Here is an 18,118-nt window from a genome sequence, read left to right as displayed (position 1 = left end):
ATGAGCAGCATCAAACAATTCTACCAAAGAGCTGAGCAAATGCGAGAACTGTGTTAAAAGGTAAGTCACCTGGTGGTATTTCTTTACTCCTACCATGTTTGAGAGGCTAAATGGACCTGCTACCAAGTAGAAATGACTGAGGGCAGGCAATCTTATCCTATTAAAAAAAATTTTAAATTACTAGGTGATTTATGGCTCACTTGCATTTTGAGAGCGAGAGACAGAGAATTCTTTTACCTCACTGTATTCCATCATGTGGCACCAGGATAGACCAATGGGTGTGCCTTCCTCATGCATAAATCAGTGAACAAGCAGCCTTCCCCAGCTGGGAACGTAACCTGCTGGAGAATAGTTAGCTAGCCTACACTACTCTGACTAGCCAGTTACTTAGCCTGAGCCTGATATCCCACTAGGGCTTTCTGTGTGGGTATTCACAATGGTGTGCCCACATCTGGAGTTAGAAGAATTTGGGGAAGGCAAGAAAACAACAGTGTTGAGACCTGGCAGAAGATGGCTCTCTGGAGTGGCCACCGTCAGCTGGCTGAACAAAGAGATGGACTCACCCATTTGTTGGCCAAATCATGGCTGAGGATGAAAACCTGCAAATATAAAACTAGAAATTCAAAACTAAGCAGCACTTCTGATCGCCCCATCTTTTTTTTTTTAAGATACTAGAAATGGAAAAAGGTACAGAAAAGAGCAACAAATATAATTAAAAAGATGGAACTGTTTCCATATGAGGAGAGATTAAAAAGATTGGGACTATTCAGCTTGGAAAAGAGAGGACTGAGAGGGGATCTGATATAGGTCTATAAAATCATGAATGGGGTGGAGAAAGTGTTCTTTACCCCTTCACAGAGCACAAGAAATGGTGTCACCCAATGAAATTGATACATAGCAGGTTTAAAAACAAACATAAGGAAATACTTCTTCATATAATGCACAGTCGGCCTGTGGAACTCATTGCCAGGGGATGTTGAGAAGGCCAAAAATATAACTGGGTTCAAAAAAAGAATTAGATAAGTTCATGGAGGCTAGGGTCCATCAATGGCTATTAGCCAAGATGGTCAGGGAAGCAACACCATACCCTTGTGTCCCAAAGCCTCTTACTGCCAAAATCTGGGAGTGGACAGTAGGGGCTGGATTACTCAATAATAGTCCTGTTCTGTTCATTCCCTCTGAAGAATCTGGCATTGGCCACTGTCGGAAGACAGGATACTGGGCTAGATGGACCGACCGTTGGTCTGACCCAGTATGGCCGTTCTTATGTTCCTATATTCCACACACATACAAAAATCTACTTTTGAATAGATCTTTTCTTCTGAACATGCTTGTTTCAGTCACATGGATTATTGTTAATTGGTGGCTGTGAAGAAGTTATGTCTGTCAAGTTGTCTGCAGAGTTCTAGCACAAGGCATAAGGAACTGAGAGAACTAGAAAAAGCTGCTTCTGCCTCTTTAAAATGCAGGAGATTGCAACTCTGAACAAATCATATTTTCAGGCACTGAGGGCTGGAGCCAAAAAAAGTAACTTCAGAAAAGAAACAACGTGAAAAACCATCAGGCAAGTGAAGCAAGGGGGAAAACTTTTCCAGGGAAGATAATCCAAGGAGTATAATAAAGTTTTTAAAAAGGATAAGAATAAAAATTAAAAGTAATTGGATAAGGATTAGATTAAGTGGGGTATCTTATACTGGGATTGGATAGTTAGCTCAAAAAGTAAGCAGAATATATGGGGGAAGTAACCGGAAAGAAATCAGAACACATCCTGTATCAATTAATTTATTTTTCTTAGTTAGCAAATTTAAACTAGCTCTTAGGGACTGCAGCCACCATTAGAGCAACCCCTGCTAATACCAGAGAAGAGTGCCCAGAGGGGATCCACAGGGGAGCACAAATCTCCCATTTCCCCTGGCCATGGGAGGTTTGACTTTTTATTTTAAAGCTCCAGATCTAGCCATCGGAATTTAATCTGTGTGGATAATGTTTCCAGGAGAATCCATTCATTACTTTCCCCCTTTACAGACTGGGAAGTGCTCAGAATTCAGAGGGCTAAAGGCTCCTGGCATCATCCAGCTCTGCAGCCTTAGAAGCTTAGTGTCTGTCCAGATCTGGACCAAAATTATATTAGATAGGACTGAATATAGTTAAGGTGCCTTCTGAAACTTCCCTTTTTTCCTTAGGAAGCAAACTGTGGTTATTAAAGAAGTTGTATCTTTTCAATCTTGATTCTCATCTTTCTGATTCCCTCTTCTACAGCACCCATCAGATCTACCTCTTCTCCACACACACCCCACAGCCTCTTCCCAATCTCCAACTTCCACCATCCCAAACCTGTATCCTGCACTCACCTCCACCTCCCCCTTGCTTCTAAGGACTTTTGGCCGAGTCCTGGTCTTCCCTCCAGCCCCATCCTTACCACCTCCTCATGCAACCTTCCTGTCAACAGATCCACTTCTTCTGGTTCCTCCCGTTCTAGCCTCAGACCAAGAACGAGAATCATAAAGCGAACAGAGTTTCACGAAGTCACAGCTCATCACCTGACTAACCACTGCCAGACAGGAGTGATTTGTAGGCATCATGGCAAAAATCTTTCTTTTGCAAGAGTGAGGCACAAGCTTAAGGTATTACTGATGAATGAACATGAAAAGATACATGGGTTTGAAGGTCAGAAGTGACCCTCTAGTCTGGTCTAAACTGATCAAATCTCATTTGTTAGATGGACACATGACGGGAATATTTGAAAATCTGAAGTTTATATTAAGCAAAGTCTATTCTTTCTTAGTTGCTGTTCACTTCCTCCTGCAGTTTGCTGTACAGTAGAATACCTGGAAATATAATTACATTCCGTTTTTATTAAAAAGTTATATGGTCACTGGTAGTACATGTCAGAAGGTGCAGTTTTATTGTTTTTCATTATGTAATTGTTTGCTTCATTGCTTTTCAGCTGGTTTTTGTTGTTGTGGGAGGTGGCAAAACTAAGGAAAACCACTTTTCTGGAGACAAAGTAGGGGCAGGCAATTGTACTCCTGCAGAATGAAACCAACTCCTTCTAGCTTTATTTGAATGAAGTGCCCAGATGGGGTACACGCTTCCTGATAAACAACTGACAGTTTGTACTTGCGGCAATCTATAAGCACCAGCAACAACTACCACTAATTGAAAAAGTTAAACACCAAACAGTTCAAGAAAACAAGAATGTAGCAGCAATGGTTGCTTCGCTGCTTAGAGAAGCACAGGACTGCTTTAAAACAAATCCACAAGACGACAACTTTAGTTCTTTTTTCTCCACAGGCGTTTAATACCCCTCTTAGTAATGCTGACACTCATCCAGGTGCAAAGGAACAGCAAAAACCCTTCAGACCACACCACTGTGTGGGCAAAGCAGCTGCCCAGAGGGCTTCACATACCAATGGAGCTCTCCAAGCAGCTCCAAATAAGCCAGCACAGAAGGGCTATTAAATGAGGGCAGGTGGCAAGAGTGATCCTTATATTGGGCCAAACTCTCAAGGAATTACACAGAGGCGCAGCCAGAGGGGTGAATTCCGTCTTCGTCTTCCAGTCCCGCCTGATGGACACATTTCGAGTCATGAGAAGAAAATTCAGGCATTTGAGATTTCTATCAAGCAGTATCCAATTTCAAATGCTCACAAAAGGTGGGGTCTTCTTTTCCAGTTTCCCTCACCCTCCAAATTCATATCATTTTATCCATGCCTCTTCAATCACTGCCATTAGAGTTCATCCACAGGGGGGAAAGAGCAAATTTTGCATTTAAGGCCCATTCCAAAGCCCAAAGAGACGGTAAAGGTTCAGTGGAATTGGTATATACGCCACAGATTGAGTTGGGCAATACTATCACTGGTACAATTTTACTGGTTGGAGGAAAGGGCTAGATGTAGAACTCCTGCCCCGGAGATAGACAGACACACATATACACACCCCTCTGACAACCATAAAGCTGTACTCTGTATGGGGCTCCCGTCAACTGCAGAGCAGAGAGGAGTTTGGGAGCAGAGTGGGACTGGAGCAGTGGATGCAGACTGGCTCCACTAGCCCCCTGAGGACAGAACATCCTTGCATAAAGTTTGAGGAGGAAAGTTTTGCTCCCTTCTTCTACTCAGAGTGGGAGAAATGCTTCCCTTTGTCTTTGCTTTGCCTCTTAGGTTTCCAATCACAAGAAAAATTATTATTTGGAAATGACAAGCCCGTGACACAGAACAGACAATGAGTGAGCAGCTAATGTCACAGCTGGTTCTGAATACAAAAATTCCTCCTATTAGAGACAGGATTATTTGGTTATAGATTTTTTTAAAATCATACTAATAAACAACATAACTAAAAATACTATATGTGATTTGCTTCTGTTTAGCATTCGCCCAAAGCATCACAGCATTTATTTTAACCACAGGGTAGATTCATTCATTTATCACGTTTATTCCTTTAAGCATGCCCCCAATGATCATTTTCCCAGCACTTGCCTGCTAAGATTGGTTTTAATGGAACAGGTCCATTTTATTAGGAACTCATTTTGACTAGTTTCTCTATTAAAGCAGAATTCCATAGGTGCACAGAACCCTCACTTTTCACTAGCCACTTTGTTCATGCAGTTTCAAAAGGCACATGATGAAGATCAGCATTCAGCTGTGCAATTAATCATCCCAGCCTATTCCACCGCTTTGGCTGAGGGTAACACCACTCCCTGCACCCTATTCAGGAAGCAGGCGACGGGTGCCAGTGATCTGGGATCCCCCAGTACTTCCCTCACTTAGAAGCCTTGCATTGATCAGAGCAGATGTCGCTCCTTCCACAGTTACTTAACCCACCATCCCAGGTGATGAGCAAGTTTCCTCTCTAATCTGTCCAGCCCTTGACGACCCAAGAAATGAGCCTCCAAGCTCAGAACTGAAACCCCAGGCACCTGGCATTATGTTCTAATAAGGCTGCCCCAGCTCACTACACTTCTAATGCTTTAAGGGAAAAAAAATCCACATTTCTATTGAATTTCTTTCTACACAAGTGCATCTCTAATGAACCCCCGTAAAAGTTAAAACTTACATTCAGTAATCATATGCAATTGAAACATCATAAAATGAAAAGTCAAGAAACTATATGTGGGCTGCAATGACTTGTCTTATTGTATTCATTCCCTTAATAAATATATCTTAAAATAACCTTGCAGTCACACATTTGCAATATAAAAATAACTTTGGATTCAAATTATTAAATAGGTAATTTAATAGAACCAAATCTGAAATGTAGGATGCTGTGCAACTTTATGATATAAGAATATGATGATTTTAGCCAACATTATTTTTCTTTTTTGCATTATCTTTGCGTTTATAATAGTACTACATCCACATAACCTTGACACTCCAGTCACCTTAGTAACAAACAAGTGTAACATATTCATGTATAATTGAAATCCCAATTGGGTATTTGATTTAAGTAAAACAAAAAGATTTTTCTTCCTCCTACTCTGCTGCCTTTTTCTTAGTCACACACATACAGGCTGAAGTGATTTTAACAGATATATTTGTACAGGATAAAATCCACAAAATTGAAGCTCTTAATTTTAATTTCCCACAAAATGGAAACAAATGTAACACGTTAGGAAAGCCACTATTCTAAAAAAAGAAACAAAATTACTTAAATTCTGGCTCAACACAGCTTGTCTAATTGACAACATCAAGTAAGGGCCAAAATTTAAACCAGCAACCAAAAGCAACTGATGGAAGTCAACTGCGACCACAGGAGCACGGAGCTGGCTGCATGGAATGAACAGAGTATCCTATCCCCATTGCCAGCCCATGCTAGGGCTTGCTAAAGAGAAATTATTATTATTAATCAGACCCATAGGACTAGAGGTGTTCTACAGATCGTGTAGATTAAGTTCTTGATTGCGGATTCGATTCCTGCTTCGCAAAACTTTTAAAATGTTATTCAGCTTAATTATTTCTAAGAAGGGGCAGAAAAAGCCCCGCTGCTAGTGCCTGGGGGTGGGGAGGTCAGATCCTCTCCCCTATATAGGGGGACAGGAGTGGGCAAGGGAAGTCCTGATTACAATATTTTAACACACACACTTACACAAAGCATTTTAAGCTAAATCACCAAGGATGAATAGGAACTACCATACAGACCAGAGCAATGGTCTATCTACCCCTGTAACCTGTATTCTAACAGTGTCCAGAATCAGATGCTTCAGAGGAAGGAGTAAGAAAACCCTTTGTAGACAGCTGTTTATGAAATAACCTGCACATAAGGGAGGATTCATCCTAACCCCTTCAGTTAGAGGTTGACTTTGTCCTGAAGCATGAGGGTTTCTATCCCTTCTATCTTTAATCTTTACATAAAGATTAATATTTAATGTAACTGTAGATGTTGATTATCCAAACACGTCTCACCCTTTTCTTCAAGCTCATCCACTTCTTGATCTCAACAACATGCAGTGGCCATCACAGATCCATTATGCAATGGCGGAAGGAGGAGGGAGTATTTCCTTTCATCAATTAAAAAAAAAAATCCACTCTTAGTTTCATTGAATGTTCCTTTGTTCTTGGGATATTAGAAAAGATAGCTAACAGCACCCTCTTTACTTCTTCTATGCAGTTCACTACATTGTATGCTTGGATCATTGCCCTTCTTATTCACCGCCTCTCTAAAACTAAACACCCCCAAGCTTTTCAATCGCTCCTTCTGTGGAAGTCTCTCCAGATCAGTCCTTTTTGGTGACAGTCTCTCCTTCCCCTCCGCCCCCACTGTAGCTTGGACTTTTGTTTAATTTTAAGATAGGTTAATCACAAGAGACCACAGCATTCCAAGCCATACCACTGATTTATAGAATGGCATTATAGATTTTCTGTCCCATTCTTTATACATGCTAACATTTTATTTGCCTTTTTTTTTTTTTTTTTTTAAACACTGCTGTTGCTCACTGTGGAGAAATTTCCATTCAGCTGTGGCACTTGGGTCTTTTTCCCTGAGAGGTTGCAGTTCATTTAGAACCCAGCAACATCTAGGAATACTTCAACCTGTTCCTTCCAATGTCGATTACTTTGTATTTGTCAAAAGGGGAATCTCATATGACATCATGCTGTCACGTTCACCTAGCTTTTCTTACATCCCTCTGAAGTGCGATGGAATTAATCTCCCCTCAAATGTGACTACACCAGAAAATGAGAAGTGACAGGGAGGTGTGAGAGAATGGTAAGTAGTCATGGGCAGACAGCAGACAGACCCCTAGACAAGGAGGGAAAACAATTCTGCAAGACCAAAATTGACTTTATAGGGTGGCCTTCAAAAAGGGATGATTGAGGAAGTCTTGCTCGGGATAGGAAACCAGCTGTGTAACTGTGGAATCAAGGAGATCCAAGGAGCTTCTACATGTTCTGCTACTAGAGGAGTAGATCTTAAGAGCTGAGCAAATCCCAGCACTTCATTACCCCAATGACGGGTGGTACAGAAGGAGCTAACAAAGCTAACCTATTAAACAAAAGATGTTAAAAAGGAACGCAACAGATTTTAAAAAAATTAGAGGTGAAGGTGCACATTTGATCAGCATAGTCTGATGTAAAGTGGTTTTATTTTTTCTCTGCATGGCACTACAGTTACATTCAGTTTAATTCTGTAGCTGCTCTGATGTCAATGGGAGGGCCATGCAAGGAGCAACTACCAAAAAAAAACCAAAAAAGAAAAAAACAAAAACAAAAAACACAGGCCCTTTCTGCCAATAGAAACAAGGAATCATCAAAATGCAACTGGTTACAAGTTTCTGCAACAACGTACAAGACTCCCAACATGTGGCGTGTAAGGTAGCTGTTGCCATGGTAAACATGCATGTTTAGTGAAAAGTGTTAAATCTTGTATCAGAAGTTAAAGCAGCTGCCAAGACACATTTTCACAAGTAGGAGAATTTTTGTCTTTTTAGAATGGAAGGTTTTTCAGCTGACACTGATTTTTCCCTAAAATAAAAGTTTCTCCAGAAGGGAAGCCAATCGCACTAGAAGGAGTCCAAAAACTGAATTACTCTACTCCTTTTTTGAATCATCAACAAGTTGAGTGTGTAAACGCTTTATAGCTCTTTAATAAATCAGATACACTATACAAAATAATATTTCAATGGCGAACTTAAAGTAATGACCCCAGTAGGAGCACTCAAGGTATTTCAGCTTCTAGCTACTGAAACATCAAGGAGTAACCTTTCAAAATACTACGGGGGAGACAGGCCAATCTTACAAGAATTCTAAGTTTGACTTCCCTTGGCCAAGTTTTCACAAACGTAAGATTCAATCTTCACCTCAAATATATGACCATATGTCTGAGGCCAGGGTAGAGACCATACACAGGCAATGTCTTTTGCTTGCTTTTTGCTCACTGCTTTAAAAGGCAACCTAGTATTTTTACCAACATTCCACGGGAAAAGTAGAGTTGAGTACCCCAGAAGTGACAAAAAATCCTTTGTTGCTCCAGTTAGTTTAAAACCTGTTGCACTAATAATGTTCTGAATTTCTCGCGAGATTTGCAAATACACATGAATATGCACTTCAAGCTACCGACCATTCTAGGAGTACATTTCAATTCAGTTTCCTCTAGGTATATTTCCCCATATCCGGAAAGCAAAAAACACCTGATTTTCAGAGGGAGATGAATTATTTCAGAATAAAGGAAACATTTTATATAACGCAGCTCTAATTTAGACCAGTGTAAATCCGCAGTAACAAAACTGATAATGTACCACAGCAGAATTTGTCCCAAAATCTGAGCCAGACAGACAGAGAATACGACCTGCTCGGACGTTCTGTGTCTGAAATTAAACACAAAATGGCAGCTGCCTCATTGCTTATCTGGTATAAGACAGCTTCCTATTCATTTAATGGGTTTACAGCAAACAAATTACAACTTCCACTTACATGGCACCTTGGAGGCCTTGAAAACAAAGGGTCAGATCCTCAGCTGACATAAATCAAGGTAGCTCCACTGAAGACAACGGACCATCAACAGTTGACCCATCAACAGTTTACATTAGCTGAGAAACTGCTCCTTTGTCAGTAGCTTTCTTCACTTCTCTACATTTTCCATCTTCAATAACCAAACACTAGCTTTCGCCTGGGTCATTGCTCCGGTGGCAGGAACTTCCTTGACATATACCCCATGGGGGTCTACTAGTGACCTATGGTGCCCTGCCTACGTAAAACCTGTGTTAGCTCCCTACCTTCACATCACCAACTCCTGGACCTTCTCTTCAGATTTCCTCTCCTAAAAGTTTCCTGTTCGCTTTAGCCAGCAAGCTACTACTTAGCTCTTTCGCTACTGTCCAACTCTCTCTTCAATTAAACTAGTCTACTACAGACTTAGTTTACTACTTACAGCGTGAGCACGCCATCTCTGCTTTCTTTTATTTCACACCACTCACCATTTCGTTTTCCTCTCTTCCTAAGTCTAGCTCTCCTTAAGGCAGTGGTTTTCAAACTTTTTTCTGGCAACCCAGTTGAAGAAAACTGTGGAGGCCCACGACCCAATGGAGCTGGGAAAGAAGAGTTGGGGGGGTGAGCTCAGGGCTGGGGCAGAGGGTTGGGGTGCAGGGGTGAGGGCTGTGGGATGAGGCTGGGAATGAGGGGTTCAGGGTGTGGGAGGGGGCTCCGGGCAGAGGATTGGGGTGTAGGAGGTAGTCAGGGCTCTGGGCTGGGGGTGCAGGCTCTGGGGTGAGGCTGAGGATGAGGGTTTGGAGTGCAGGAGGGGGCTCCAGGTTTGGAGGGCACTCAGGGCTACAGCAGGGGTTTGGGGCATGGGGGGGGGTGTCAGGGATCTGGGCTGGGGACGCAGGCTCTGGGGGGGCAGGGATGAGGGGTTTGGGGGGCAGGAAGGAGCTCCAGGTTTGAGGGGGCAGGGCTGGGGCAGGGGATTGGGGCACAGGGATGGAGCGCCAGCTTACCATGGCCGGCTCCTGGTCAGTAGTGCAGTGTGGTGCTAAGGCAGGCTTCCTGCCTGTCCTGGCACCCCGGACCACACTACACCCCGGAAGCGGCCAGGTCTGGTTCCTAGGCAACAAGCGGCTCCGTGTGGCTCTCGCCCGCAGGCACCATTTCCCCCACCCCAGTTCCCATTGGCCAGAAACTGGCCAATGGGAGTGTGGAGCTAGTGCTCGGAGCAGCACGCTAAGCCCTGTGGGCCCCCCCACCTAGGAGCTGGACCTGCTGCTGGCCACTTCCGGGGCACAGCGGGGTGTCAGAACAGGTAGGGACTAGCCTGCCTTAGCTGGGCAGCACCGCTGACAGGACTTAACAGCCCAGTTGGCAGTGCTGACCAGAGCCATCGCGACCCAGTCCCTTACATTCCACCACCCAGTTTGAAAGCCATGGCCCTAAGGTACTTTTTGTGGCACACTACAGGAAGAACATAGGTTGCATTGCAGTGTATTCTCAGAGCAGCCATTTGCTAATGTTATACGCACAACCAGGATACCAGGGAAAGTTATGGAGTAGTAGACCAGAAAACGCAGAGATCTAATGGAAAGTTTTATATCTGCCAAGACCTGAGTTAAGTTTTCTAGATTTCCCCTAAAACTGTGGCTGACATAAACCAGCCACACTAGAATATAGAAATAAGCCACACATTGATGTGCGAGTTATAGCTTTTTTTTTTTTTTGGTCTTCCTACAAGCTTATTCTTACCTTTTTAGGCTGTTAGCCATACTATGGGCTAAAGTATTGATATTTTAAAAAAGAAAAGAACATATTGACTATTAAAAACAGCTTTTACACAAGCACAATGTTTTTCTCTTAAAAAATATATACATATCGGTACTACCATCATAATAACTTGTGCAGATTGACATGATATGATTGAGTATAATGGCTCCAAGGAGCCATTATGGTCGATCAGTAAATAATACACTTTTTAAAATTGTCTAACTACATATTTACACTTGTCAACTTTCATACACTTCACTGACAGAACTGAAAAGAAATACCGTAAAAAAAGAAACCTTAAGAACATTAAACCACAAAAACATTATACAGAAATAATGTTAAGGTTTGACTTAAACCCACAAAAACATGGAAATTCCAGGTTAAGGCCAAATCTCTACAAATGACACCGTCTTTAACTCACTGAATAGTGCGTGAGTTTTTGCTGAAGTCTCCGAACAGTGAGTGACTAAGTGATAAGGTACAAAAGCCCATGTGTTATGATGGCTGAAGACACTTCAGGTGTGCACTGAGCCACAGTGTGGAGGAGTGTTTCCAGTGCACTAAAGATCAACAATCACATTGTCTGACATGACAATTATTCAACAGGAAAGGGGTTTTTTTAAGCCACAACTGAGGCTTTTTCCTGCATTTACATCCCCAACTAACTCAGAGGGAATTAGTCTTTACTCATTCCTTACTCAGGAAAAAAAAGAGTTCCTATTGATTTCATTGGGAATTTTGCTGGTGTAAAATAGAGAGTAAAGACCTAAGGATTTGATCTTAAACAGGACGGTTGTAAATTATTTAAAATAAGCCTGGAGGAAAATCTTCCCTAGCCCAAAGAGTAATTCCACATGGAAACAAATAGAAGGGCAACATGTTTTTTTTAAAGGGAAAATAATGAGGTTGCAGTTTCTTTCATTCATAAACTTTGTTTTCTCCTCTTCAGCTTTGGTCATTTTTTCCCCTCAGAACAGCAGCAGTTGCATTATTGGTTTTGTCAGTGCTTCAGTGGTAACAATAAAAAGCAAAGACCTCAGACATCATTTCTGACTGCAAGAGGGGCAGATCCTGTTGCCTCTCAAGTCAATTGGGCACTGACACTTTGATCGTTCAGTTATGGGGCCATGCAAGTACCTGCTTAGATAGAAAAACATCTGCCACTAACTTCACCATGAAGAGAATCAGGCTCAACGTACATCATTCATACCAAAGGAACCCAAAATGCTTCAGGGACTGCACTGTGTCCCTGAAGCATGTCATCAAAAAAAGCTGAGTTGCAGTCTTCTCCCAGGGGTCTTCCCCTCATAAATAAGTCTAGGCAAAGATATATACATATCTTGATTTGAGAGCTCAATCCAAGAAGATTTAGAACAACAGGGCTTGGAAGCAATACTGAAGGGACACATCCAAAAGGGCTGGCCGAGTGCCCACACCCACTGGAAGTTACCACTTTTACGTTAAAAAACCCCTCGGCTAGTTGATGACTGCCCAACCATGCAGAACAGACCTTGTCCATAACTATTTACAATGGTAATTTTCCTGGCAAACAGTCCTCAGCTAAGTTTGTTCATGCACTGAAATCATGAAAACAAACAACGACTCTTAAAAAGCTCTGCTGGAAAGGAATATTAATGGAGTATAAAGGCATTTCAGCTGCATATTGTCCCCCAAGGGGCTTTATCGGAGTGATGGTATAATGAATGCGTCCCCGTGGGAGTAACCTAAGTCTCATGTTTTCCTACTGAAGGAACCTTTCAGACCTCTTTCCAACCACGTGCAGCAGAGCTAGGATTAAGGGTCTTATCCTGCATTCCTTGAAGCCAAGAGCAAAACTTCCAGTAGCTTCTACTATGAGGGTAGCCCATGACCAGCTCAGAGAACTTTCTCAAGTTTCTCACTGTTGTCTGCCCTGGGTCTGTGTATTGTAAGCCATGGTATGACTACGTCTACCAAACTGTGCTGCCTTTCTACCATTGTGTGACTGACACATCCGGGTACAATCCAGACCAATGAGTAACTGCTTCACCCTGCCCTGTAACCTTGGGTGCCCTTTACAAGCCTTGCTGCTCAGAAACAGCCTCCAGCAGGCAAGTCACTCTCAGCTACGTCTGTGTGTGCGCTGCAGCCAGCCAGCCACATCTAGGCTCTTACCATCCTTAAAAAATTACCACAGGGTGACCCCAACACACTCCTGGTCTCAGATTTCCCCCCAGAAACATATATCCTGTACTACCCAACCCTCTCCTGGAAAGTCCATTATTTCTTTAAGGGAATAATATGCACCAGGGATTTGGAGCAATCAAATTTTTGAATTGCTCCGCTCCAGCTCCGGGCATAAAACCTACTGGACCACACTCCAGCTCCGGGCTCCGCTCCAAAACCCTGATATGCACACAACTTGTTACCGTAAATGGAGTTACCCAGACACTTCAACTTGAACACACTGGATTAGATAAAACAATAAAACAAGTATATTAACTACAAAGAGATTTTAAGTGAGTACCAAAAATGAGGCATAAAAGTCAGAAATGGTCACAAGAAAAATAAAAGATAAAATGCTTTTTAGTGCCTAACTTGACAAACGATATTCGATTCAAAGCAAAGCTCTCCCACCACATGCTTACAGCAGTCTGACCGAACTCTTCAGGCCAGGACCCCTCCCGCAGAGTCCAGCAGTTGCTTCCTTTGTCTCTGCAGGTGCTATGAATGTGATGGGCAGGGAGTGTAAGATGTTTGCCTCTCTTTTTTATAGTTACAGTCCCCCTCTTGAAAAACTTCCAGGAGACAAATCTATGTGGAAGGATGTTCCCTACTGGTTTTTTCTACCTGTTTGAACTTCCTTTGTCTTCCCTTCCCGCTTGACGATTCTGTTCACTGCTTAAATGCAAGTTAAGCAGAGCATACATTCCTTTGTTTAAATCAGACCTGTTTGCCAACTTCTGTTTTAGCAAGGCTGTGGGATTTAGAACATGTGTTAACAACGTCGTACAGGGGAATCTTAACTCCACACACAGTGTTGCCGCACATACTTTTACCAGGACAATACTGACTAGCAAATTATGAGTTTTCAATTGATACCTTACATAACATACTTTGCACAAAAGATTATTACGATAGTGTGTAAGGTGTGAAGACAAGGATAAATTCTGTCACAGTGACCTCTGTCTCTTCTGACCTGACATGGTGGTTCTCTGTCATGTGAATGTCCTGGTGGGAGCAGTTATCCATCTCTTAAAGATACCTGAATTAATATAGGCTACATAGGAGAATTTTTGTCTCTTTAGAATGGAAGGTTTTCCAGTTGACACTTGAGTTTTTCCTAAAATGTGTCTGCATATTTGTAAGACTCAGCTTATTGGTTGCAAACTTGGATTTTCCTGATAAGTAAAGGCCGGCGGTCATGGTGGAAGTCTATTTTGATGCCCTCTCCCAGTTTAGTTTTCCTGAGATTCACTGCAGCTGCCATGGCTTATACTAAAAATGTCACTAGTCAAAAGGGAACTTGTAACAAATGCACATCAGAAGGGCTCATCCCTCCATCAACCAAAGGTATTTAATAAGGCTACTAAAGGCCTCTGCTTCTTGATCTTCCGAATACCAGGCAACCAAAGGCCTCACTAGACAGAAGTGCACTCAACTGAAAACGAAGAACGTTCTTGTCTCAAATGCTTAGTTGACTGATCTAACGAAGGAAAATCCTTTTCCTATTGGAGGTAGAATTCCTGGAGATAATATAAAATTTACAGCTTCTGGCAGTCTGGAAAGCACCAAGATTACACATTCCTCAGGGCACCCACATACAGTACCGTTCGACAAGTACCAGAAGAAAGTCAACCTGAAGGTACAAGCACATTCTCAGGACTGAGAAAAGCAGGCTAGGTCCAGAGGCAAAAAGCCTCAGGGAAGACAGATACTTAAGAAGAGCCGGCTTCAGAGCCCAGCTGCCGTGTCAGCCTCTGGCCAACAGGCATTCAGTAAGTGTGAACCTCCACCCCACCCCACCCCCTTCTAGCTACTGGAGGAGAGAAATAGTTTTCCATTTTCTCTTCCATTTACAGCTTCCTGGCTGCTGTTGAAAGAGTAGGAGTCTGCACTTCTCTAACTTTCTCCCAGCCCCCTGACTGCTGGAAGAGAGTGGGAAGAAGATGTTTCTGCTACATTATTCCTTCCACGGTCTCCATTTCCTTGGGCCCGCCCAGCTCCATGAGAAACACCAGTGTCCACTTCTTTCACTATTTATAGCTTTATCGGGCAGTAGCGTGAAGTGAGATCAATTTACAGCTGTCAGTGCTGCTCACAGGCACGTCTATAGGGCAAGAATGAAACAAAGTCTTGTCAGTTTCATCCAGCCACCACTTGGCAAAGCTTGAGCAGCAGTAGAGCTACTGGAGCTGCTTGTTTTAAGACTCAGGAACACAGCATTTCTTTATATTTGGTAACTTTTCTTCACAGCCATAGAAGGGCTAGAATTTCATTTTTTAAAAAGATACTTAAATCCTGCTGAAAATGATGCCTCGGGCCCCCACACTAGCAAGAGAAAGCATTTCATTTGCTACTGTAGGATGGATTTTTCCAGCTCTGGTTTGAAACAATCAAAAATACTTGTCTTCTTTATGTCCTGTTCCCTACATGCCATTTCAGATATGACAGTGCCAAAAGGAAGTAATAACAGCTGATGGAAATAAATCAGAGTAGGGTTAGTATATATAACAAGCCTGATTTCTTTCTCTAGTGTCCTAAACTACTCCCTGATATTTAGCATTATGAGGACAGAGAATAAATATTAGCTCTCAACTGTGTGCCTCCATACCTTCGTGACTTTTGTGCTTGGGTCGGGACTACTCTTCATCAGTCAGAATGCAGGCCTCTCTGAACCCTCCAAACTTCAGAGGCTTTCAATACCTTTGCATTTTAACCCAAGATTTCAAGGACTTTATGTATTGCATCCTTTAGCAGACAACAGATTTTCTATGTTCAATAAAACACCTTGTTACTTCCAATATATATTTTCAGCTATGAAATGAACACAGAAAATACAAAACAACATTCTGGTTCTAATACGTTATTGTTTTATTAAAAGATTGCCATATATACTATAAGTTAATACAAAAGTTTAACATGGTACATGAGTTTTACTTTGCCAGTTCCATTTTGACCACGATTCAGCAAGGCACTTTGGCATACGCCTACCTTTAAACATTTGTAATCCCGCTGATGTATAGAATTACGCGTGTGCTTAAAATGTAAGCACATGCTTATGTAGCTTGCTGAACTGGGGTCTTTGCTAGGGGCCATGCAATTAAAACCCTACTCACCATTTACAATCTACTACCTTCACAGGCAGATATGTGCATAAAATAATTCCGTTTGCAGGCTCATAGGAAGAATAGAAAACATTTACATCAAAGCAGATTTAACTGGGAAACTGTTGTAAGAAAATAAATACAGTCATAACAAAGTTAGGTCTTGTTCTATTCTACTATCAAAAAAAATCTATATTCAGTTTTATAAATATAAAGCACTGAGATATACCATGAATTCAGCTAATAAGAAGGTTTACGATAGATCTTTCATTTTAAGCATGAAAAGATTTCTGTATTTAAAGGGCTCAAAATTCCCCTTTCTTCTCAGGATGAGAAATGCCCCTTGATGCCCCATATCCTCCAGGACATAGCCACAGTGGAAATAATTTTCACAACTAATTTGTATATGAAGCAACACAGTTAACATTATCCAATGAATTTAGATCCACCTACACAGTATAAATATATCTAGATAAACTGTCACCTTCAGCAGAATTCATTAAAATAATGTTATATCTTCTTGGTTAAACGTAATTTTTTTAATTGAAATTTAATCTTACCATATTATTTGGTAGATTTTTAATTGACATTTGTACTAATTAATTGGTAAGCATTACAGCTTTGTCTGAAGAATTTAAAACTAAATTTGACATAGAGATTGGCTAGCCACTGCTGTGAGGTGCCTGCTGGGAGCACTTCATCATTCTCCGAGCCCCTCCTGCTGATCATAGGTGGGGGACGATGGTCTCTTTCTTACAGTCATGAATTACATTACTAATATTTCATTACCACCACGCAAATGTCATGTTAATTTCTGATCATCATCAAGTCAGACAATGGTTTCCACACTGGCAACTAGCCAATTAGCTCTGTGGAAAAATATTCAGGCAATTATATAACTTAAATTAGGTTAAGGACTCAAGAGAAAGCAAAATAAACGCTTGGAAAATACTTCGGAGATAAAATGTAAGTTGACACTGTCTTCGTGTGCTATAGTCGATGTTATACAATCTGATAGGCAGCTGCCAACATTCATAACTGTTTATTAAATCTAGCTTCTCTTTATGGTGGCATCTAAGATCTGTATTTTTACCAATATTAGGTTCATTGTGTTATGAAAAAGACCAAAATACTTAGGATCATCCACACCAGCTTATAAAACATATTATGTAGTATATTAAATTGTTAAAATTACTTTTTCCCCCCAAGTAGAAAAGTTTCATGGATAGAAAGTTTGTTTTGCTCAAAGTGTTTAAGTCACTGATGCTTCACAGTAGTAAGGGAGACAGATAGCATTTAGTCCTAGAAGCATGCGCTGTTAAGACCTAGCCCATACTCTGATGGGGAAAACCAAGTTGAACTTCTGGCCTTGGGGCTGAATCCCAAACTCAGTTCCATGGGTATATGCTAGTATAACGCCACTGACTTCAGTAAATTTACTCCTGATATATACACTAGTGTAAATATGACCAGAAACAGAGCTACGATCCCTTGCTTCCCTGCCATCAAAGCAGCACTGTAAACAAACAAACCCCTACAGATAACTAAGAACCAGTTATGACAGACCCAAGTGATGTCCCATCTAGACTTCCTCTTTTGGAATAATGGCAGCTGTAATGCAGATTACAGCACCCCTTCCTACATTGGGGCGGGAGGGGGGAAAAAAAAAAAAAAAGGTCTGCTCTGAATGCTCATAAAACACAATAACTCTCTAAAGGACGCTAAGTAGATGAAAAGGAAAGCAGCAGTTTTATAACTCTCCAATTAGCTTGGGGTTCAGACCACTGAACCGCATTGGTGAAGCTGTGCGAAATCTTGCTGAAAATCCCGACTTTAAGCACTAAACCATTATTTTGATTTGTTCTGTTCTTAAGTCAATTTATTGGGCAAGCATGGTTATCTACAATTTAAAAAACGTATACAGCACCAATTTCTTGACTTTAAACATTCGTAACGATGAGCAATTTGTTTAAACCTTTACCATCTCTTTTGGTTTCATTTTCTTACGCGTTGCAATGAGGCAATTCACTGTTCTGGCTGCTTGCCCCAGATGACCTTTGCCTGCCATAAAATAGTACACAAGTAGATACTATGCTTTAAAAAAAAAAAAAAAAAAAAAAAAAAAAA

The 18,118-nt window shown here is 41.5% G+C and overlaps 1 protein-coding gene across 25 annotated transcripts in view; it reads right to left on the bottom strand.

The window, feature by feature from the left end:
* FOXP1 (forkhead box P1) overlaps window positions 1-18,118 on the bottom strand; it is a 498,462-nt gene that overhangs the window by 416,057 nt on the left and 64,287 nt on the right. For 2 of the 25 annotated variants that reach the window (XM_039482885.1, XM_039482887.1), the window contains exons 1-2: window positions 9,929-10,033; window positions 9,410-9,520 (exon numbers count right to left, since the gene is read on the bottom strand). The exons of 20 other annotated variants lie outside the window; for them this stretch is intronic. The gene's annotated coding sequence lies outside the window, so the exon portion shown is untranslated. Of the gene's footprint in view, window positions 1-6,401; window positions 6,497-9,409; window positions 9,521-9,928; window positions 10,034-17,972; window positions 18,053-18,118 lie in introns of those variants that run through there. 3 more of the 25 variants (XM_039482879.1, XM_039482875.1, XM_039482886.1) reach the window with 2 other exon arrangements.

This window comes from Mauremys reevesii, linkage group 7 (assembly GCF_016161935.1).
Source record: "Mauremys reevesii isolate NIE-2019 linkage group 7, ASM1616193v1, whole genome shotgun sequence".
In the NCBI taxonomy this organism is placed as follows: domain Eukaryota; kingdom Metazoa; phylum Chordata; order Testudines; family Geoemydidae; genus Mauremys; species Mauremys reevesii.
The sequence above is the reverse complement of the archived record's forward strand: the minus strand, read 5'-3'. Positions and strand labels throughout refer to the sequence as shown.